This window comes from Triticum aestivum, chromosome 3A (assembly GCF_018294505.1).
Source record: "Triticum aestivum cultivar Chinese Spring chromosome 3A, IWGSC CS RefSeq v2.1, whole genome shotgun sequence".
Taxonomy (NCBI): Eukaryota; Viridiplantae; Streptophyta; class Magnoliopsida; order Poales; family Poaceae; genus Triticum; species Triticum aestivum.
Window position 1 is genome coordinate 310,375,087 of NC_057800.1, and position 23,372 is coordinate 310,398,458.

Consider the following 23,372-nt stretch of genomic DNA (forward strand, 5'->3'; position numbering starts at 1 on the left):
GACGTATTTTGTCCCATATGAGGCCATATGTAACTCTTGGCCTACTAATGGCCCGTGGTGAAACTGTCCCGTAATGAACAGTGTATCACTTTACACTCATTAACGGCCCGTGGTGAAACTGGCCCGTAATGAACAGTGTATCACTTTATACCCATTAATGACCCGTTATTCCGTTGGGCCATTTCCAGCCCATGTTATCTTTCGGCCTTCTTAGAGCCCATTTATTCTTGGGCTCATTTCCAGCATTCGTTTACTTATGACCCGTTACTGTCATTTTCTACTTGTGGGCCAAATTCAGCCCGTGGTTACAGTCGGCCCGTTTGTGGTCCGTTAATACGTTGGGCCGATTTCATAGCGTCATCAAATATGACCTATTAACGATGGCCTGTTATGGTCGGCCCATGAACGGACGATTCCAACTCTAGCTCGTTTACAACCATAATGCGGTCTGTTTGGCCCATGTTTGGCCAATCGATTATACGGCCCGTATAAGGCCCATTGATAATACGGCCCGCAGAAGGCCCATTGTTTCTATGGCCCATAGAAGGCCCATTGTTTCTACGGCCCGTAGAAGGCCCACTGTTTCTACGGCCAGTAGGAGGCCCAGTGTCACTACAGTAAATATTAGCCCATGGTTATTGTGGCCTAGTTTTAAAAAATTGGTTATTGCAGCCACTAGCTAACCGCGGAAAAAGAACTGCAATGACTACAAGCAAACAAATAAACAAGACAACAAGGAAATAAATAAGCAAGCAACTAATGCTAGGCTATCACGGCTATTACACATAATACATCCACTGGGCATCAAAGTTCGCCACCAGTGCAAATATAGGGAACAAAGCAGCATATCATATACACTGGTTGTCAAAGTTGGCGACCAGCGCAAATAAACGCCGCAGCAAAACAAATCTAGAACTGAAACCACTTCAGAAGATCTCAAGAAACAATATCCTGGGTACTCATAATGCTGGCAAGATGCTTAGCAAGCTTATTAACTTTCTCTTGTTTGGCGCTTAAATCCTTGAGCGCTTGCTGTTGCACCAGAAAATATGCATCTGAATTCAGCAGGGACTTCCTCAGTCCTTCAGCTTCCTGTCGCAGCACATCTGATCGATGTCTTTGAACTTGAAGTTGAGACTCAAGAAGACAAACTGATTCAGGCAGCGAGTTCGAAGAGCTTGTGCCAGCAGTAGTGGCCAGTAACTCGAACACTACATCAAGACAGGACTTTTGGGTTCCCTCACTGTCGTCTAGATAGTTTTTATCAGCTTTCTTGGAGACCAACAGGGATGTCTCACTATCTTGAACCTTATCTGCATTACTTCCTTTACCATTGGATAACACGGTACTGTTCTCCAATATTTTGTCCGCATTCTAAAAGAGAAACAAGCAGACACATCACATGTTTACCATGTTGTATATGAAACTCATTTTGGTAAATGAGTTCAGTAGTAAAGTGGACATGATAACAGCATGAAACAAACATATATCTATGTACCATGGTCACTTTATGATCTATATCATTCTAGGTTTTGTTGCCAAATCAAGATACAGACACAGTTCAAATAATATTTGTTCAAGACAAAGCAGAATAGACAGAATATAAGTGTGGGTAACTATAGAGCAATAACAACACTTGTAATGTGCATGACATGAGAACATAACTGTTTATTCAATTGAAACTGAAATCAACATAGAGCAGGTTACAACAACAAACCAGTTAAAGAAACAGGTTTAAAACATACATGTTGCGCCATTGGAGTTTCAATTCCATCCTTCAAATTTGAAAATAGTTGGTATGAGTAAATACAGTCATGCAAGAGCAAAGGAGTATGAACCATAGCTACAGAACCTGACCTGAGAACAAATCTTCTTCTCCTTTAAGCGTTGAGTTGGGATTCAGAGTGGTGGTCCTCGTGCTTTGGGCACTGCAGTTCCCTTACTAACTGCTCGTGTTTGGGTGCTCTGTGGTGGAGACGGTGCTGTGTCAACTGGAACTGGTTACTATCTGTCGGGGTTGGGGTTAGAAGGGGTGTAGCTGGTTCTCTGTCCAACTGGGTAGGGGTACAATCTGCGAGAGTCTGGGTTATGTGTGGTGGATCTGGTCCTTGGGCAAGTACAACCGTGGTTCTATCTGCATCAACTGGTAGCACTATCTTTTCTGAAGACCGTGTTGTTACTCCCTTAGATACTGCCATCACGCTCTCCAATTCCAATGGCTGATAAACAAGAAAAGTAATTGGAAGTATAGACATTGTATGATAGACATATGCAATGGATAGTGGGGAATAAAAGAGGGCATGAAATAATTCATATTTATGTTATCTAACCAAACAGGATAGCATGACACAATTTCACATATATGATGGCTAACTAAACAGGATAGCATGACACAATTTCACATTATGATGGCTAACTAAAAAAGATTGAAAGACATAGTTCAAAATATGAGACTATGTAAACAAGATGACATGACATAACTATATAATGTGTTTATTACATAGGTTGGCATGCCATAATTCACATACATTCATCGATAGAATGCCATAATTCAAAATATGATGACTGTAAACACTAAACAGGATGAGATGATATAACTATATGATGTCTTTATTAAATGGGTTGCCATGCCATAATTCAGATAGATGATGTGTATGTACTATGTAAACATGATGGCATGATATAATTCAAATATATGATTTATATAGTAAGCAAGTAAGCAGATGTCAATCCATATATGATGTAAAAACTAAGCAATGCAAGACAACATGCATGACATGGGTAATATAACCCTGCCAAGTTTGAGCATAAACCTCAGGGGGAAAATAGGACTGATCATCAGTCTCTGAATCCTCCTCTGAGGAGCTCTCTGTAAGTAGCAAGATGTCTGCTTCAGCAGGTAGCATTGTCTGCTCTGAATACCTTGTTTTCACTCCAGATACTTCCATCACCGCTTCAAATGGCTAATGCACAGGAAGAGTAGTTGAATATACAAACATTCTCGCCAAATGGAACACGTAATACAAAAAAATGATAGCGTGATATAATTCACATACATGATGATTGGCTAAACAGCAAGGCATTGCATAATTCACATATATAATGCCTTTGCAACATGAGAGCATTGTATAATTCACATATATAATGTCTTGCAACAAGATGGCAATGCATAATTCACATATATGGTAATTAGACACTGAACAGGTGGCATTCACACAAAGCATGTCTAAACTAATCAAAGGACATAGCAATGCGAGACACCATACGCACGATATGAGCAACATAACCCTGCCAAGTTAGAGCATACACCTCGGGGGGGGGGAATAGGACTGGTCATCTGTCTCTGAATCCTCCTCTGAGGAGCTATCCGTAACCAGCGAGATATGTGCTTCGTCAGATAGCATAGTCTGCTCTGAAGACCTTGTTTTCACTCCAGAATTTGCCATCACCGTGTCAAATGGCTGATGCACACAAAGAGCAGTTGAATGTAATAACATTGTTGACAAAGGTAATATGTAACAAAAAAAGGATGTCCTGATATAATTTACATATAAGATGACTGGCTAAGCAGGATGGCTTTGCAAAATTCACATATATGATGCCTGGCTAAACAAGATGGCGTTGCATAATTCACATAAACGATGAATAAACTAAACGGATGGCATTCGCACAAAGGATGTCTAAACTAAGCAGATGACATATTTGATGTATAAAGTAAGCAATGCAAGACACCATATGCATGATATAACCAACATCAGCATGCCAAGTTAGAGCGAAGACCTGAGGGGGTAAATAGTGTTGGTGCAGAGGGGTGCGGCACGTGACGGCGATCACTGGAGACACTACCAAAGAGGTGGAGGAAGAACACAGAGAGTTTGCCGGCGCACAAACGCCTCCCCGCACGAACGGGATTTTCTGTTTTTCACCACGAGCACCAACTCGTTTTCCTCAGCGACTACACAGGGAGGGAGTGGACTTTATACCTGCGAGCTCCGACATGCCGGGCCGCGCTCGAACGCACCCACCTGCCACTCGCCACGTCCCGCGTGCACCGGCTCACGCACTCCGATCGCGCACGCACGCAATCGCCGCGGCCACGCACGCACCCGACGCGGTCCACTCCTCCTGATCCCTCGCTAGCTACCCAGCGCACACACGCGCTGACACACACACACACACACACACCTACACTTGGGCGCGCACGCACGCACCCAACATCGCTCTGGCCTGAGTCTAACGCGTCCACCGCACGCGCTCGCGCGGTCCAGTCCTCCTGATCCCTCGCTAGCTACCCAGTGCACACACGCGCTGACACACACATGCACGCACACCTACACTTGGGCGCGCACGCATGCACCCAACATCGCCCTGGCCTGAGTCCGACACGTCCACCGCACGCGCTCGCGCACACCACATGCCGGGCTCGCCACGGCTTATTCCCAACACACTCCTCCTAAGTCGTGGCCTAGAGGAGGCCGTTGTCCTCGACGTCAACGTCCGCCAGCAGCGCCTGCTCTTCCGCCGCCGCCTTGCACAGCTCCGGGCAATCGCGCTTGAAGTGGCCACGCTCGCCGCACTTGTAGCAGCTGCCACGCCTGTTGCCGCCATCCCGCGTCGTCACGCTGCGTGCATCATAATCGTCCTGAGCCCCCCCTTGACGCCGCTCCCCTGCGCGCGACTGCGCCGTCGTGTATAGAAGTTGCCCATCTGCCCGCTCGCCGCTGCTCTGCCCGCGACGCTGCACCCGCTCATCGAATGCACGCAGCCGCCCGAGCGCCTCGTCGTACGTCAACTCCTCTAGAGTGCAGAACTGTTCGATGCCGGCGACGACGGGGAAGAGGCGGTCCAGCATGGTGTCCAGGAGCTTCTTCACCAGCTCCGTCTCACCCAGCGTCTCGCCCAGGCCCGCGAACCGCGCCGCCATGCCCGCAAGCCATCCGGCGTACACGTCCAGAGACTCGCCGTCCTCCATCTTGAGCCGATCCAGCTCGCCGCGCAGCGTCGCCCTCCTCGCCGCGCGCACACGCTCGGCGCCAACGAAGCGCACCTTCAGAGAGTCCCATACCTCTCTGGCGGTGGCTTTCGTCGCCACCGAGAGCAGCACATCCTCCGGCAGCCCCGACAGGAGCATCGCCCTCGCCATCTTGCATTTCTTGGCGTTCACCGCCGCGTCGCCCGCCGGCGCCACCGCCTCCCACAATGTGTGGGCATCAAGGATTGCCTGCGCCTTGATCGCCCACATGGTGTAGCCGTCCGGCGCGAGCACCGGCATCCCCATGGACACCGATCCGCCCGCGCTGCCTCCGTCGTGTGGAACCAGAGCCATCGACGCCAGTGATCTCCGTCAGCTCACTCCCTCACCTCGCTCTGATACCAATTGTTGGTGCAGAGGGGTGCATCACGCGACGGATATCACCGGAGACACTACCAGAGAGGTGGAGGAAGAACACAGAGAGTTTGCCGGCGCACAAACGCCTCCCCGCACGAACGGGATTTTCTGTTTTTCACCACGAGCACGAACTCGTTTTCCTCAGCGATTACACAGGGAGGGAGTGGACTTTATACCCACGAGCTCCGACATGCCGGGCTGCGCTCGAACGCACCCACCTGCCACTCGCCACGTCCCGCGTGCACCGGCTCGCGCACTCCGATCGCGCACGCACGCGATCGCCGCGGCCACGCACGCACCCGACGCGGTCCACTCCTCCTGATCCCTCGCTAGCTACCCAGCACACACACACGCACGCACACCTACACTTGGGCGTGCACGAACGCACCCAACATCGCCCGGGCCCGAGTCCGACGCGTCCACCGCACGCGCTCGCGCACACCACACGCCGGGCTCGCCACGGCTTATTCCCAACAAATAGGAGTTGTCTTCTCCTTCTGAACCCCCCTCAGAACAGATATCTTCCTCTCGATTACAATCCGAAATGCGTGGAGGGGGGGGGGGCTGCCTTTGTGCCTACCATGGAGCGATGTCTGCATGAAATTTTATTGCCACACAAGGCTCGTCTCTTTTGCTCTACATGTTCAGTTGCATTGTTTACAATAACTGCCATGCATAGGAATAAAACATAGTGAGATTATGTAAGGAGTGCATGTAGAAATCCATAGTGATGGTAGCAACCTGTGGATAGACCCAAAACCAATAATAGCAGGCAGATAATGGCTTCAGTTAAAAATACAGATAATGGCTTCTTTACTGTTTGTTTCCCACCCAATATGAAACTCATAGTAGACACCGGAGATTAACCAGATAGTAGATAGATACTATTGATACCAGCCCCGATATGTACCCCACAACCATTTAAAAACTCAAGTTTTACCATTAGTTTGGAGCTGACTCAAAGTCTAATCGGTGAACATGACGATAAAGTAGCATGTAATATTATGTGATGCATAACGTAAGCAGACACGAAAGAGTGTGACCTCTCTTGCGGACCCGTGTAGTCCTCGAGGTCATCTGCTCGGTTGATGGTGGTAGTGCAGTTTTCATGGCTGCCAGCGGCGGGGAAGAAGATCTGAGGCGGCGAAAGATAGTCTGGAGGCCGGATCCCTGCTGTGGTGGACCCTTCTGTCGTTGGAGCAGCTGAGCTGGGGTGGACAACGACGCAGTAGGAGCGGGAAAAACCACGCAAGGTTTTCTTTGACAACTATCTATAAGAGAAGTAATTCTGTAAGGGCTCGTTTAAATTAGAGGATTCCAACAATGCAGGGATAGGAAATAGACAGGAATAGGATAGGAATGCACGTGCAAAACAGAGAATTTAAAAACACAGGATTTCTGCCAATCTGGGTGTTTGATTCACAACAATTGGAAGCTCACATGATGCAAAGAAGCATGGTGAGATTAAGTCAAACCACAAGAAAATGTACGGTTATAATGCTATTATGCTACTATCTCTTAGTCCTGTGCTTCATGAATAGGAATTTGAAAAGGAGGACAAGTGAAAATTAAAATTCCTACATTTTTTCTTTTAAGGAGACACTAAAGGAACAAATCCGTGTGCTCAGTTGACAATATATATAACATGTAGAGTAAAAAAGAGATGCAACAAGTGTACAACCTCTTTGGCGAAGCCATGTCGATCTCAGTGTGATTGGGTTGGCCGGTGAGGATGCTCCGGCTGACTTGGCTGTCGGAGGAGGGGAAGAAGATCTTAGGCATCTGGAGATGGAGCCCGAGGTACTGCTCTGTTGTGATGGAGGGTTTCATCGTTGGAGCAGCTCCGATGAGTTGTACGACGCTGAGGCTGAAGAAGGACAAGATAGACAACGAACAACGTTAACCTGAGTGGAATTCTAATATCATCTCCAATACATGACGTAAAATACATAACCACAAAGTGCTAGATGTAAAATACATCAGCCGCTCATCTCTGAACTTAACTGTCGAAACTGAATTTAACTATCGAAACTGAACTTAACTGTCGAAACTGAACTTAACTGTCGAAACTGAATTTTGCTGTCAAAACTGAACGCACTAGCAAGGTGAGGCTACACGTCGGTCGACTGACTTCTTCATCTCTGGTCAGTCGATTTTGCAGCCATTGGATACGAAATCAAGGGCCTGCGGTACATCTTCAACCTCCACCCCTTGAGCCGGCCAAACAGCAGCCCCGCCCGCCCAGAAAACACTCCCCACCGCCAGTACACCGCCGCCCCGGCCATCCCTCTAGCCCCCCCGGTGTCGAGCTTTTTCTTCGGCGATCCCCACGCCACCACCCCGCCACCGCCGCGACCACAGCCCCCATCCTGAACCCTAAGATAGATAGTGGGGTACCTCTCTGGCGAGCCCCCCTCCCCGCTGCAGCTGGTTCTTCCTTCACCCCGACAGCATCGGAGTGAAGTGTAGCTAAATTGGAGCAGCATCGCAAGCAAGAGCAAGAGCGAGAGCAGCAGCGCGAGCAAGAGCAATAGCAAGAGCAGACCAGGCAGGGGACCGAGAGCAAGAGCAGAGCAGCAGCGCGAGCGAGAGCTAAAGCAGCAGCAGGTCCTACTGATGTGGATGTCGCCGCCGAGGGAGCGACGCCGTGGAGGAAGTGGCCGGTGACGCCGCCGTGGATGGAGTCGCGCCGTGTCGGCTCGAGACCGAGTGCCGGCAACACCATGAGATCGAATCAAGAAGAAAATGCGGCGATTAGTGTACAACCTCTTTGGTGGCGCCGATTAGGCCGCAGCTTCATCCGAGGAAACGGTGATGATGATGCTCTTCCGGTGGTGCAGGTGAAGACGGCAGTGTGGGAATGGAGGTGGCGCGACAGACGAGGGGAACGTTGGGGCGGCTCCTTGGAGGTGGAGGACGGGGTGGCTGAACTGGCGGGACGATGAGATCAATGACGGATCCTCATCTGGTACGGTGGATGAGGGACGTCGAGGTGTTGCTGTGGACGACGTCGTCGGGGAAGATGCTCCGGCTGGGTAGCGGACGGAGCAGGGTGTGGGGTTTGGTCGCGGGTTTTCGCGGCCTCAGTGTACGAATGGGTGGGCGGATGGGATGGCAGTGGGGAACCATGGCTTAGAGATGCGCTTGTCCGAAATATGGGGTAAGTTACGAAAGTACCCCCACCGATTTGAGGCGGTTCTTTCGGTTTAGGGGTACCACGGGCATTTCACGTGTCGGGATTTCACAAGAGGTGGTAGTTTTCGCGTGCGTTGTATTTTCGGAATAGCAAGGCGCGGGTTGAGATGGAGGGAGTTGTCGGAGCACAACGAGACAAAGATATATCATAAATCGGGCTAACAAGGCGGGTTGAAATTTCCGGACAAGCCTAACGTGTACTGTACCAAATCAATGCGCCCTACAAATGTCATTCAAAACTTTGAATTCATGTTATGTTCAATTAAAATATTTCGCTACGTGTATAATGCATGCAACCTACTACTCAAATGAACATTTAGTTGCATTCCAAACGTATATATTACCGCTTGAATATGAACTAAATTTGAATTCGTTTCTCTATTTGAATAAGATCTACAGTAATGATTGTTGTGAAGTCAAAGCATTTGAATTCGTTTCTCTGTTTTAATAAGATCTACAATCATCATTATTGTCAAGTTAAACCATCGTTTGTGTATTATCTTCACAGCACACCACATGATTAGTCTCGAGTTACATATGAACTATGTGTACTATATGAACTCGAACTAGATTTTTTGAATCCACTTTATTTTGATTTCAAATCACATTACATTTCTAGCTCTAGCTAGATCTTCATAATCTAAACCATGTCTCATATGTATAATGTGTTTATCACATTATGTATGGTGCCCCGCCCCCTACGCCTACAAGTATTTAGATGTGAGTTGCAAACACCACACATTACCACAAATTCAAATAAAATGTGAGAATGTTCGATATATAGTATTGTTTAGATTGTTCGATATTTAGTTGTAAGCTGCAAACGCCACACATTATCACAAATTCAAATAAAATGTGAGATTGTTTGATGTATAGTATGGTTTAGATTGTTCGGCATTTAGCTGTGAGTTGCAAACACCATGCATTATCACATTATGGTATAACATGTGCACAGCACGTGTATCACCGCTATATTCATGCATGCAATGTTTAAAACACTATGATCTCCTATTCAAATATATGAATCCGCTTTCATATCAAATTATGATCTTTGTTAGTCTCTTACACCCACACAATCCTCTAACCTTTGTAGCTACCACTAACTTTCTCTCGTGCATGCACACGCCCTCCTCGCCCTCCCCCTCCCTCGGCATTCTATCCACCGGGCACATTCATTTTTTTCTTTAGGTCGTTCTCCCAGAGTCTCCACAACTCCTTTCCGACACACACCGATCGATAAACCTCTCCAGCGATGCCTGCCTACAACATACAAACACACCTTCAATCTCCTCCTTTATGTGTCCTTGCCTCGTGTCTCTCATACGGTCAGACACACGTGTAAACTCTCGCCCCTCTTTTCATCGCTCTCACAACCGCACACTCCTCCCCCTATCTAGCTAGTAGTTGGGCCTCTCGCACCACCTCCTAGCTCCATTCTCTCTGTCTATCCGTCTCGCTGGGCCTTATTTGCCTCTAACAAATGGACGTACACCGACCGATCTCTCGCTATACATATAGCTAGCTAGGTCCTTATAACTCGTTTTTACCCACACGTCAATCGATCTACCTCATTAGTTGTGTCTCTCCCTTCCTCCGACAAACAACAATTGATCTACCGATCTAGTTAGGTTTGCTTACCAAACACATGGTTCCCCTTCATCATCCATGGATGCGTCCCGACAGATCTATCACGCACAGGCACACACAGAAACACATCCCCACTCTTATTGATAACATTGCAGTTCCACCCTCAGTTTGTCTAGTAGGCCTCTCCCACCATCTTCGAGAAGCAACTCCATCACCCATCCAGCACTCTACCCCTCTCCCTCCCTCTCCCTCCCTCTCTCTCTCCTCTCTCTCTCCATCATATTTCCCGTCCTTCAGTTATGTATGGATGTCGACCGATCTCCCTCAAGACATAGCTGGGTCTCTCCTTCTCAACACATATACGAGTCGTTCTACCTCTATAGTTAGGCCTCTGCCTACCCCTCCCACCACCCCTCCCCCCACACACACCGATACATCGAGCGCTCTAGTCATGTCTCCCTGCCACACACAAACTTGACGTGTGCCCTCTAACGTTCCGGTAGGCCAGTCGCCCTATATCTTTGACTTGTACACACACACAATTTCGATGGCTCTCTTCATCGATCTCGCACCCACCCACTTGATCCTCTCTTCGACTCTATCGATAGCTATGACCCCTCCCTCTCTTCTCGTGGATTGCCCGACCCTCTATGTATGATATGGATAGGCCTCCATTTCACACACATTGCATGCAAAATTTTGTTTGAGATGTCATCGACACATATTCCCACAAATAATTCACGAAATCAACCCCCACCCCACCCCCACCCCAAAACAAAAAACACTCACGAACGCGGTTTGTATCTCTCACACACACCCACGTAGGTGGGGACGTGCACGAAGAGAAGAGGTGCATGCACGGCGCACGTACTCCCGTCTCTTTCCCAACCACACCCGCGCGGGTACACGGTGGAGCTCATTTCTGTACGAAAAAGGCAGCCCACGTGGTAATTTGGCACGTGTACTGGTTGTCCACTTGGTGGAGGGAGGATCGTCTACCACGGGTGAACAAACAAATTGCGACTTGACGTGTTATGTTAAAAAAGAGGCAAACCATGTGGGGCCTACCTTAGAGGCAAGGCTCTATACACTGGAGTACTTTTGATGTGTCCCGTCAACTCGCAGAACGAGGAGAAGCTTGCTTAGTACGCCGTCTCCCCCGCCCACGGGCGCGGTGGCTCGCAGGATGAGGTGAAGCTTGCTTACTACGCCTTACGCCCGCTCCCTCGCCCATGCGCGCGGTGGCTCGCAGGACGAGGAGAAAAATTTACTACTCCCTCCGTTTACTCCTCGTCCCTACTACCTTGGTTATAGAGATTATATCATATTGTTTGGAATATATATGTCCTTTAGTAGATTTCAATATGAACTACTAGTACATACTCCAAACACTGATGTATATAGACGTATTTTAGAGTGTAGATTCACTCATTTTGCTCCGTATGTAGCACTCTCCCTCGCCCCTCGACCTCGCCCACGTGGTGGACGTGCAGCAATTCATTCGGTCTCATATAGCCAGAACGATATATACTGCACTACCATTATTGCTCGACTTCCCGAAGAGGCGAAGAGCCAATCGCAAGGTCAATATTTTGGAGATGCCAAGCGCAAGGTTATAGGAGAACGAGTAGTAGGTGCCGCGTCATTTATAAATAAAGTTTTTTTCTTCAGTGGCACGTACGCAATATGATAGGTTCATATGGAGAGAAAAGGAAACCGCTCCACTATATACATAGTCAGGACGGGCCAGCCTACACGGTTGCTTGCTGGGGTTGCTCTCTTCACACTCTCTCGCACAAAACGACTGTGGCCACATCTCTAACATCCCGGCGGATCACGTCCGCTTGGGGAAGGGGTGGATGCTTAGTGTAGATGCGGTGGCCGTCGCCGATGGCGAAAACCCACTGTCGGCACGTCCCGATCAGGGGTCCCGTCGTTCTCTCTCACAAAGCCGGTGAGGTTGCCTTCGTCCCTTGCTCACTGCCGCGACGTGGGCAGTTGCCGCCTCCCGCCGCCCTCCTCAAGGTTGAGCTACGTCCCTCAGGTACAACTCCCTTTACAGCCGGCTTGCACCACTGCTCCAGCTGCCCACATCACTCCCTGTGGATATTTCTCTACTTCTTTGCCCCGCACATACCTCTACTGGCTTCTACGTACTGTATTTGTGATGAGTTTATGTCTCATCAACTAGTCCCAGTAATCTTATTCTAATTACGCTTGTTCAATTTCTTTGCCACAGGGATGCTCATCTCGATTTTGGTGAAACTGCACAAAATGATCCGATGGTCAAAAGGTTGCAAACTTCATTTATTAGGAAGCTCGAACGTTGCCAGCAAATTGAAGCCTGGTCAGGGTTCACGGTTCAAGGGCTAGGGACTGCATGGATCGTTTTTTCTTTAGCTGCCTCTGTTCCAAAATAAGTGTCAACTTTAGTAGTAGTACAACTTTGTACTAAAGTTTGCACAAAGTTGAGAAACTTATTTTGGAACGGAGGGAGTACATATTTGCTATGATCTGTCAATCATTGAGATGCAATAGCATGCATGTTAGTCTCCTTTGTATTTGATGAAATGTTGCAACGGGCAACCTTGGACGCAAGATACATGTAACAGAAGCTGGAAGCTTCATAGCATTGTACAAATTTATCTCGCTGATAAATTACAGTACGTACTATACTAGTACTTCCTCCGTTCCTAGATATAAGTCTTTGTAGAGATTTCACCATGAACCTCATGCGGATGTATATAGATATATTTTAAGTGTAGATTCATTCATTTTGTTCCGTATGTAGTGAAATCTCTACAAAGACTTATATCTACTAGTAATAGCTAGCCCCCACTACTAGGAATTCTCTATCCTCTCCTTGAGCCACGTCATCAAAATTGATGTAGCCATTAGATGAAGTAAATCAGTCCATAATAGCCGTCTGATCTTGACGTTGAGAGGCTCCGCACTAAGCCGCATGCATGTGAGTGGGTTTTAAATCACATCAACATGTCTGCATGAAAGCATGCACCGGTAGCATGCATGTAAGTGAGCTTTTAAGTCCCATTAACATGTCAAAAAGAAAAATATAATCCCATTATGCAGTAGGAGTAGGCTGATCTTTTTTCCTTACGTGGGATGATATAAATGATTATGGGAGTTTATTTAGTTTGTCTACCACATTTGTCATGCGGTTATAGAGTTTTTTTGTTCTATGAAATTGATAATTTTGCGCAGAGAGATATACCGCTGTTCTGCGCCAACGCGCGGGGACTCATCTAGTAATATTTAGGAACGGAGGGAGTACTATGTAAAGAGTTAGGTGTCGCACGGTGATAGTGTGAGGTGGGCCATGTAATCACTGAGCCTGCGTGTTTTCACTACTCTTGCACGCCTCCGCTTTAAGAATGGAGAAAATTGTAATCTAGTAGTAGTAGTATATCTCCTTTCGCCGAAAGCGTGGGACATCCAGCAGTCCTACCACCTCAGTAATAAAGACCAATGAGCCGTCAAATCACATACACCCAGCAGTAAGTTGGACGGACGAAGCAACCATCACTCTTGCGCCAGTGAGAGGTCGCGTCCGCTCTGCCCGGGCATGAATGCGGCACCGATTCTTTGGAGCGGCGCTGACCGTTTCGGGCGGGAAGCACGCGCGGGCGATGGAGGGGCTTTGGGTGGGCCAGGCTGGCCAGGAGCGGGCGTGGCAGCTGTCCGCATGTCCCTACCGGACACGCCCGGAAACGAGAGGATGCACTGACTCTCGCGGCTAAAATCGTACACTACACAACATCTCTCTGTAGGAGTAGGTCGATCTGTCGCTCTCTCTAACACACACATGGTGTTAAACACACACACACACACACACACACGCACCTTGGTCCCGTTGCACCTTCTAACGTGACTTATTACACCTAGACAGAGGGAGTAGTAAGTATACGAGATACGGTGGCACACTGACTTAAGTCGAATACAAGTGCCCAAAATTTGTGTGCATGTTATAATAAGGATTCACTTAAAATAGTACGTGAGCGAACAGAGGGATCAATTGGACAGTGTTCCCGAGTAGTAGCGAGATGTGTGAGGTAAGATACACCGCTGGCGCTTTTAATTTTTCTTATTAATTTGTTTGTTTCACCCTCTGACTGGTGGGACCCAACGTACTACGTGGAGAGAGGTAAGGTGACTAAGGCTGCATTATTTCTGCACCACTGTGGATAGTCTTACCACCAAAGCCACATGACACGATTATGATTGAAATCACAATGACTACCACACACACAAAAAAACACGGCATGCTTGTCACACGAATGCATGAATGTATAAAAGGTTATTTCCCTCTCGTTGAACATAACGGGAGGGTTGTGTAGCTGGTTAGCCTGTTCGCTCACTCTCTCGCCCTCTCCCGCTGGAGCCTCAGCGCTTGTAGTTGCTCTCTTCACACTCTCTCGCCCTCTCCAGATCTAAACAAGACTTCGTTGGCCTCTCTCTCCCCTCACTGCTGCTCAAAGAGCCGGCAGGATCCGTCCGCCGGGAAGGGAAGCAGGCTTAACGTTGTCCCCGTCGGCGAGGGACTACTGGCGTAGCTGTTCACTTTCCACCCAGCGGCGGCGCGGGAGGGCCTCCGACCCCTTCTTCTTCGCCGCCGTCCCATCGCCCACCGAACCACGCCCCAAGAACCTTAAGGTATAATTTACTTACTCCACATGCATTGCTCTAGCTGCATGTATACCATGAATCTAGGACGTGGTTCAAAGAGGAAAGGAGTGGGGGAAAGTAGTGGGAAAAGTTGTATATAGCATGAATCTAGGACGTGGTTCAAAGAGGAAATGAAGGGGGAAAGTTGTATAGCATTAATCTAGGACGTGGTTCAAAGAGGAAAGGAATGGGGGAAAGTAGTGGGGAAAGTTGTATCGCATAAATCTAGGACGTGGTTCAAAGAGGAAAGGAAGGGGCGAAAGTACTAGTTCAAAAAGGAAAGGAAGGGACAAGGCTGTAGAGTTTGAGCAGGACTAGATTTGCTGCGCTCACATAGGGAAAGGCGTCTAAAGATAACAAAACTGGGACCAACACAAATATGCTCCTTGGTTGCTTGTTCTTTGTTGCAACAGACTGTGCATGACCACAGTACATCGGTAGATGCACATGGTGCTGGTGCGTCCACTGTCCCGTGCAACTCATTAGCTGTTGTTAATCTAAGGCCCTGTTTGGTTAAAAACTCCCTAGTCCCTACCTGCTGGGTTCCAGGGACTAAACATGGACTAGAGGTTATTAAATGACATGCTAAAAGACCATGTTACCCCTAGTAATGAACTAATAGAGACAAGGTGCGATGCGTGGCAGGGGCAACTGTTGGAAAAAGTCCCAAAAAGACTCCCTCGGGGTCTTCTTTCTTTAGTCCCAAATGCCCACTTTTAGTCCCTAAAAGTCCCTCCTCTTTGGTTTAGATGGGACTGACACGGAGTTTTTTAGTCCCTACACCAAAATGTCCCTGTAAACAAACACCCTCTAATAATGCCGCTGGAAAATTGATGCAATGCCACAGTTAAAAGCAAATTACATGTTTAACGAATTTTATTGTTAATATAATCTCTATGTTAATATTAATCAATGCCACCGTTTGAGAAATGCTACTGTCTTGCTTTCTTTCCCATTTAGATAAGGTAGATGCTTCTTTTTGTTGGCTTCTGTGTCATCCACCGTTATTGACCACTAATTGTTTCCTTTGCACCTCTGTGTAAACAGGGTTATCTGCTTCACCTCGTTGCCATTGTGACCTTTTGTTGCACTGCACAAAACACTTTTGTTTTAAGAGTGTTTTGTGCAGTTCAACCAAAATGTCACACCGACAACGTTGCTTGATTGCTTGATCTTAGTGGAACTGCACAAGAGGAGATCTTACTTCCTATCCGTTAAGGCGAATTTGGTTCAGATCTTCTTCTTGTGAGTTGTTTGAATTCCGCATCATGAGAGGTCAGTACTAGCCTTCTTTCACATGATTCTGCAGTGTGCATTCATATGTTGTGCTACTTGTACGATAATGTTGCTTGATTTTAGTGAACTGCACAAATGGAGACAAGACTTCCAATCTGTATGTGCACCGTAATATCCCATTGAGGTAAGATAAGGATATTTCACAACTGTTGGCCTGTATTTTGCCACTTTCATCAGAAAATTAAGTTTAGTACTATACTTGTGCTCCCTAATTGACATGCCAAATCTTACATTGAAGGCGAAGCTTGTTTGTTATTGAACCAAGTGATGAAGGGGAAGAACAAGGGGAAGAAAAACAAAAATCAACTCCCGGTGCTGTAATGAAGCACTGGAACTGTGATGACACAAGTAATGATATAGTTTTGCATCTTAATTTATTGCTATGGCTGGAACGAGCAATTGTTTTGCCACTGATTTGATGCCACTCTTAATGTAATATGTAATTATCTCTACTTGTGCAAACAGGGATCTTCTTTGAAGATACCATATATTTTAGTGGAACTGCACAAGAAGATGTTGGAAACATTAAACTAATCGAGGAGTATATAGTAAGCATGGCCACCACCGTAGATTGCAACAGATGGTTCCGGAGAATTGCTTCATCTGTATGCTCTACACAATAAGCCTCCTGACAAAGGTTGGTACTCGCCCACTGATTTCATCCATATGATTGAGCTTTGTCATCTCTATTGGTGTTGTGCTACTGTTTAGATACTGTCATGAAAAAGTGGTATTGTCCTTGAGAAGTGCTTCATCTGTGCTGTTTTAAATATTTCCTTTCCTTTTTTCGAGCAAACAGTGATGCTAGCATTTAGTAGTCCTCTTGTCTTTGCACAACAGGATCATCTTCCTCTGAAGAAGAATATGGAGTACGTGAAGTGACTAGTTCCGATTATGCCAGGATGAAGAAGCCCTGTCTATCTTATCATCAGAAGGAGCAGTTGAAGGATGGTTACATTACTCCCCACAAGACCAAACTAACTTCAGCTCAGAAGGACTGACAAAATCTCCATTTTTTGCTGTGATGCGCGAGTACAATGTTGTTCTAGGATTCTTTCTGGTGAGTTCCATTTTTCTAAAAGTGTGCTCTACATGGACCATGTATGTGCCTGTTGAAACTGTCAATTCATAGTACAGTTTGCTCTATACTAATCACTTTTTTGTATTTGTGCAAACAGGGGTGCTCAGCTTGATTTCAATGGGAACTGCACAAAATGTTCATGAATACATCGAATCATTCATTTCCACCACAAGAAAGGAGGTGCCGATAAGTTCAAGGCGTTGCAACATATAAGGGCGAAATCATACAAGCTACGCGCGAATTTGGTTGATTTTGGTGGAACTGCACAAAAAGAACAGCTGGTTTATTTAGCACGAGGTGCCATGTCAATGTCCGAACTGATGGCAAACCCTGCCCATTCCACAATCGTAGGCATTTGATATTTTGGAATGGGACAACCTTGTCAAATTTTGCTCATTGATTTTAGCAAGACATGCGTTTGATATTTTCGAATGGGACGCCCTTGCTGTCAGCAGCGTCGATCAATTTTTTCTTTATTCTTTAGTTGTGAAGTAAATATTGCCTCTGACATGTGAGTCGCTGAGATGCATAATCATCGATTGTTTTGAATGTTCTCTATGAATTGCCAGGCCTGTGTGTTTGATTGCAATGTACAGAAACGCTAAAAACCTGCTCAAACTCTTTGTACTCCTTCTGTTCCTTTTTACTTCGCACATTGTGAAAGTGCATACTTTTTTGTATAAGATTGGTCAAAGTAGAGATACTTTGACCGCAGACAAAACTTGTATGCAGACTAGAAAGGACCGGAGGGAGTACATGTGAAACTGCTGCAAACGAGGTGATCACCCTGGGAATAATGCTAGTACATATTGTTTTGCATGTTCATCCAATGCCAGTGATACAGGTATTTGAACTAATCGAAATAAATTCATTCATACACGGTCGGATTTCATATAAACATGCCAGATTTCATTACAGTCCATACATTCTTCAACTAAAAAGGGGTGCCCTGGAGGTATAATTAATTAACCGAAGCTACCCACCTATGTCCCGCTGAGCCGAACAGAAGCTTCAGTGACTTAACTGCAGGTGCAGTTGCGTAACTGACATGTGGCATGTTGGGCCCACGTGGCAGTCAGCCAACTGCACCAGCAATTAAGTAGAAGTAGCGTTATTCTCTAGCAGAACTCCCCGACTCCACGTCGCCGCCAAGAAGCTAACCGGCCGTCAATGGTCAACCCGCCTAGCTTGGCTTCAACAGGAGGGTAGCAGCAGTGGCCTTACTTGGACCCGAGCGGCGGCGACCTACCATGCTACTCTTCCTCGTTTTCTGTGCGGCGCGGCCTCGATGGCAGTGGGGCGGGCCTCGGCAGAGCCGGCGATGTCCTCTGTCTCGTTGCCGGCGGGCGGCGCCTCAGCGGAGCGGTGGAAATCCTCCCCCGCGTTGCCAGTAGGGTGGGGCCTCGGCTGAGCCGGCGATGTCCTCTACCTCATTGTTGGCGGGGCGGGGCCTCAGCGGAGCCGACGGTGTCCTCTGCCTCGTTGTTGGCGCCGGGGGGCCTCGGCGGAGCAGGGCCTTGTCGACGCCAGCAGAGCGAGGACTCGTCGGAGCCGACATTGTCCTCTGCCTCGTCCTCGGTCTCGCCAAACAGCGCCTCGCCCGCTTCATCGCCCTCTTTGCTAGCCTCTTTGTAGGCAGCCGCAGCCTCCGCCACCCGCATGCAGTCCCGCCAGCGCTCGAGGCGGCCCTTGCGGGCGGAGCGATACGAGTCGAGCAGCGCCTCCTGCTCCGCCCGCTCCGCGGTGATCTGCTCCTCCGCCTGCAGGTGCTCCTGGAGGAGATGGTGGTTGTAGGCGGCATCGACCTGCGCCTCCCAGAATTGCTCCTAACGCATCTGCCTCACACTGTCCATATATTGGGCATGGGCCTCGCCGATGGTCATGGTGCAATGCACCAGCGAGGATGGCGCGGAGTAGGGGGTTGGCACCAGATCATCGACTACCATGTTCTCCATTGGGACGTCGTCGTCCTCCGGCTGCTTGCCGGCCAGTCGGTCGGCAGCAATGGCTACCATCTCCTTGTGGTCCATCGTTCGCCCGTCCCGAAGAGCACTGGAGCGTGAGGAAGCCATGGTGGCCAGTAGTGGTGTGGACAGCATAAAGGGAACGGATGCGGATGACTGCGGCTATGGTCGGCGTAACAGTTTATATAGCAATGGTGGGCGGGCGGAGGTACGGACGTGTGGCGCTGGAGTAGCCGCCTCGGCAACCGCGTATCATTAATGTGGGCGGCAGATGGACGGACGGACGACACTTGTGTCGTTTGAAGGCGGAGCAATCGCCTGCACCGGGAAGCGGGACGGGCGGCGATGACTGTTTCGGGCGGAAAGCGCGCGCGGGCGAGGAGATGACTTTACTTGAAGAGGATGACAATGGAGACCCACCAGGTCCATAGCCTCATGTACGCAAGTGCCTCCTTATTATATATATGTGTATAAAACTATACTCCCTCCGTCTAGGTAAATAAGTCGTATTAGAAGGTGCATCACGACCTAGGTGCAAGCAGATTGGTTGAAAAGAAGAATATTTCTCTCTTCTAAACACAACATTTAATCACAGCAGTTAAGAGGATGCCTTATTAGCTACCCATGTAGGCCATCATAATTCATAGCATGCAAAGCGCTTTTATTTCTTGCCTAATAACTGCATGGACGTGCTGCATGCATTGGTCCTTGCCCAAGCAAAAAAAGGCAGGAAAGGGGTTTCCACGGGAGACAACAAGGCAGAGGTGGAAGCGCTCGCTGGAGTTATTTATTTTGCTTCCCCCTGGTTTCTTGACATCACGGTCCCACACCATTGTCAACCTATGTAGTATTAGTCAATAAACGAGAGAATTGCACAAGAAGCGGCCGACTGCTGGGACCAAGCAGCTCGAGCAGTATTTGTGTTTTTGAGGTGTGAGCACTGCAAAGTTTTTTGATGTTTACCAGATATTAATTTTTCTCCTCTGAACAACAACAAAAACATCGCTGCAGGTATTAACTGGGCGGGCTGTGGCCCGTCTAGCCCAGGCCAGATATCCAGCCCAGATATTAATTTTTTTCAAGCTGAAAATGGCTAGCCCAGCTATACTTTTTTTAGGAATACCCAGGCAAGGTCAAGTTGTTATTCTCCGCCCCGCTGGGCTGCAAATCTTTCCTAGGAGGGATGCATTAGGCTTAACAAGAAAATGGGCTTTAAGAAATAATAAATGGGATGTAATTATAAAAACTGGGCAGTAACTATAAAAAATGCACCAAACACGTGATTACTTTATAAAATATTATTTTTGGATATTGAAAATTTTAATTTCATTAATTGTTGCGAGCGCAATGTTTCGTTGGATTTTTACGTAATATAAATTTATATTGAAATTGTATTTAATCTGACTAGAAATTTCGGGATAAAAATATTTCGGATCCCATCAAAATGTGGGAAATTTTATTGAATTCTGTTTTGAACGGTTGGTTGAAATGGGCTGTACTTTTAACAAACTGTAAATGGGCTGTAGTAAATTCCATTAGAATTCAAAAATGGGCTACACATTATTACAAATTTTAAATGGGCTATAAGTTCTCTGCCACACACTTCTGGCCTTACTAAGTTGACGCGTCCCCTAAAAAAACAGAGTTGACGCGTATGCAAGGCTTTGTCAACTTATAGTCAACACACGGTTCTAGCAGCAGTGGCCGTTGGATGTCCATCCAACGGATGCCGTGCTTCTTCTTCAATCTCGGATATTCTAGCTTCACTCGCCCAAAAAATGGTTCCTCCCCCTGACATCTGGGGCGCACTGTTTCGGAAGCTGACCAGTGGGCCTACTAAGTTGACGTACCAAGGGCTTTGTCAACTTAGTCAATATAAACGATTCTAGCTGCAGTGACCGTACGATGTCCATCCAACGGCCGTAGTGCTTCTTCAACCTCTGGTCTTCTTGCTCCAGCCGCCCAAAGCAGTGCCGGTCGTGCCGCCTGCTCCTGCCTCCCATGGCCGGCTGTGCTGCCGTGGAGGCCTCACCGCCCCCTACTATTCCCACCGCTGGTCAGGCCCTGCGGCGACGACGGCCTCACACCGCAGCCGAGCAAGTGAACCCTCATACTCCTCTCCGTGTGGGCATCCACTGCCGCTTCTTCACCGGCTCCGCGTCGTCCCCTTCCTAGGCCTCGCCGTCGTCCACCGCCCTGGTGCTCTCCGCGTGGCGTGGTCAACGTGGAAGGAACGACTTCCATCGGACATGGACTGTACGTGGAGAGGCTGACAGTTGGGTCCATGGCGGCAGCAAGGAAGTGCCTACTTATTACGTGGAAAATAATGATTCCTCCAACTGACAGCAGGGACCCACCGGACGGGCCACCGGTATTTTGCGAAAAAATCGTTTCCCCCTAACTGCTGGGACCCACCGGACGGGCCACCATATTTCACGAAAAAACGTTCCCCCCGGTGTCAGCTCGGACCCATCGGAAGTGCCTCCTTATTACGCACAAAAAAATGAATACTCCCCCGACTAGCTGGGACCCACCTTGCTGGGAGGCTGACTTGTGGGCCTACTAAGTTGACGGGGACGAAGGGCTTTGTCAACTTAGTCAATATGAACGGTTCTAGCTCCAGTGACCGTACGATGTCCATCTAACGTCCGTAGTGCTTCTTCAACCTCTGGTCTTCTTGCTCCAGCCGCCCAAAGCAGCGCCGGTCGTGTCGCATGCTCCTGCCTCCCATGGCCGGCTGTGCTGCCGCAGAGGCCTCACCGCCTCCTACTATTCCAGCCGCTGGCAAGGCCCTGCGGCGACGGTAGCCTCACACCGCAGTCGAACCAGGGAACCCTCATAGTCCTCTCCGTGCCCCCTTCCTAGGCCTCGCTGTCTTCCACCACCGTGGTGCTCTCTGTGCGGCGTGGTCAACATGGTCAAGGAACGACTTCCGTCGGAAGAGTACTGTACATGGAGAGGCTGGCAGCTGGGTGCACAGCCACAACCCAGTTTTTTTGTGATTTGCCAAGTAAGTCGCTTTGTCGGGCCTGTTGGGCTGCAAATCTTTCAAGACAAGGAGAGCTTTCATTCGGCTGGCCGAGAAAATGGCCAATCAATAATGAGAAATGGGTTGTACATTTTGAAAACACATCAAACCGGCAATTAGTTTCAAGTATCTTTTTTTCATTTCAAGATTTTAAATTACATTAATTTTTATGCATGGAGAATTTGTTGGATTTTATATTGATATACATTTATTTTTAAAATCAGTTTGAATGTGAGTCGAAATTTCGGGATTAAAAACAGTTCGGACCGCACCGAAATATGAAAAATTTCCTACAATTTTTTAACCGTTGCCACAATATGGGCTGTAATGCTAACAAAAAGAATATGGGCTCCAAAAAAACCTTAAGAATTAGCAAATGGGCTGTAAATTATTAGAAATAATGGCAGATGGCTTGTATGCTGTTTTCCACAGATTTGAGGCTTTCCTAAAAAAAGGTTGACACACAAGCACTGGCTGTTGGATGTCCATCCAACGACCGTCGTGCTTCTTCGATCTCTGCTCTTCCTGCTCTAGCCGCTGAAACAAGCGCCGGTGGGACTGCCTGCTCCCTCCTCCTCGCGGCCGGCTGTGCTGCCGCGCAGGCCTCACCACCCGACCGTACTCCCATCACTGGCCTAGCCATCCCTCTACTCACCCACACCTGCTGTTATTCTTCGGCGGCGGCAGACGAACCAGTAAACCCTCGTACAGTCGTACTCCCCTCCGCGTGGGAAACAACTGCCGAGTCTTCCCTGCCTCCGTGTTGTCCCCTTCCTAGGCCTCGTCGTCGTCCACCGCCCTGGTGCTCTCGGCGCGGCGTGGTCAACGTGGTCAAGGAACGACTTCCATTGGACGTGGACTATACATGGAGAGGCTGACAGCTGGGTCCACAGCCGCAGCAAGGAAGTGCCTCCTTATTACGCGGAAAATAATGATTCCTCCACCTGACAGCTGGGACCCACCGGACGGGCCACTGTATTTTGCGAAAAAATGTTTCCCCCTGACTGTTGGGACCCACTAACTACATCTTCGAACGCAAGGAAGTACGTCCGGGCAAAAAAATGATTCGCCCCTTGACTACTGGGACCCACCAGCTACATCTTCGTAGGCAAGGAAGTGCCTGACAGTCGGGACCCACCTGGTCGAAGC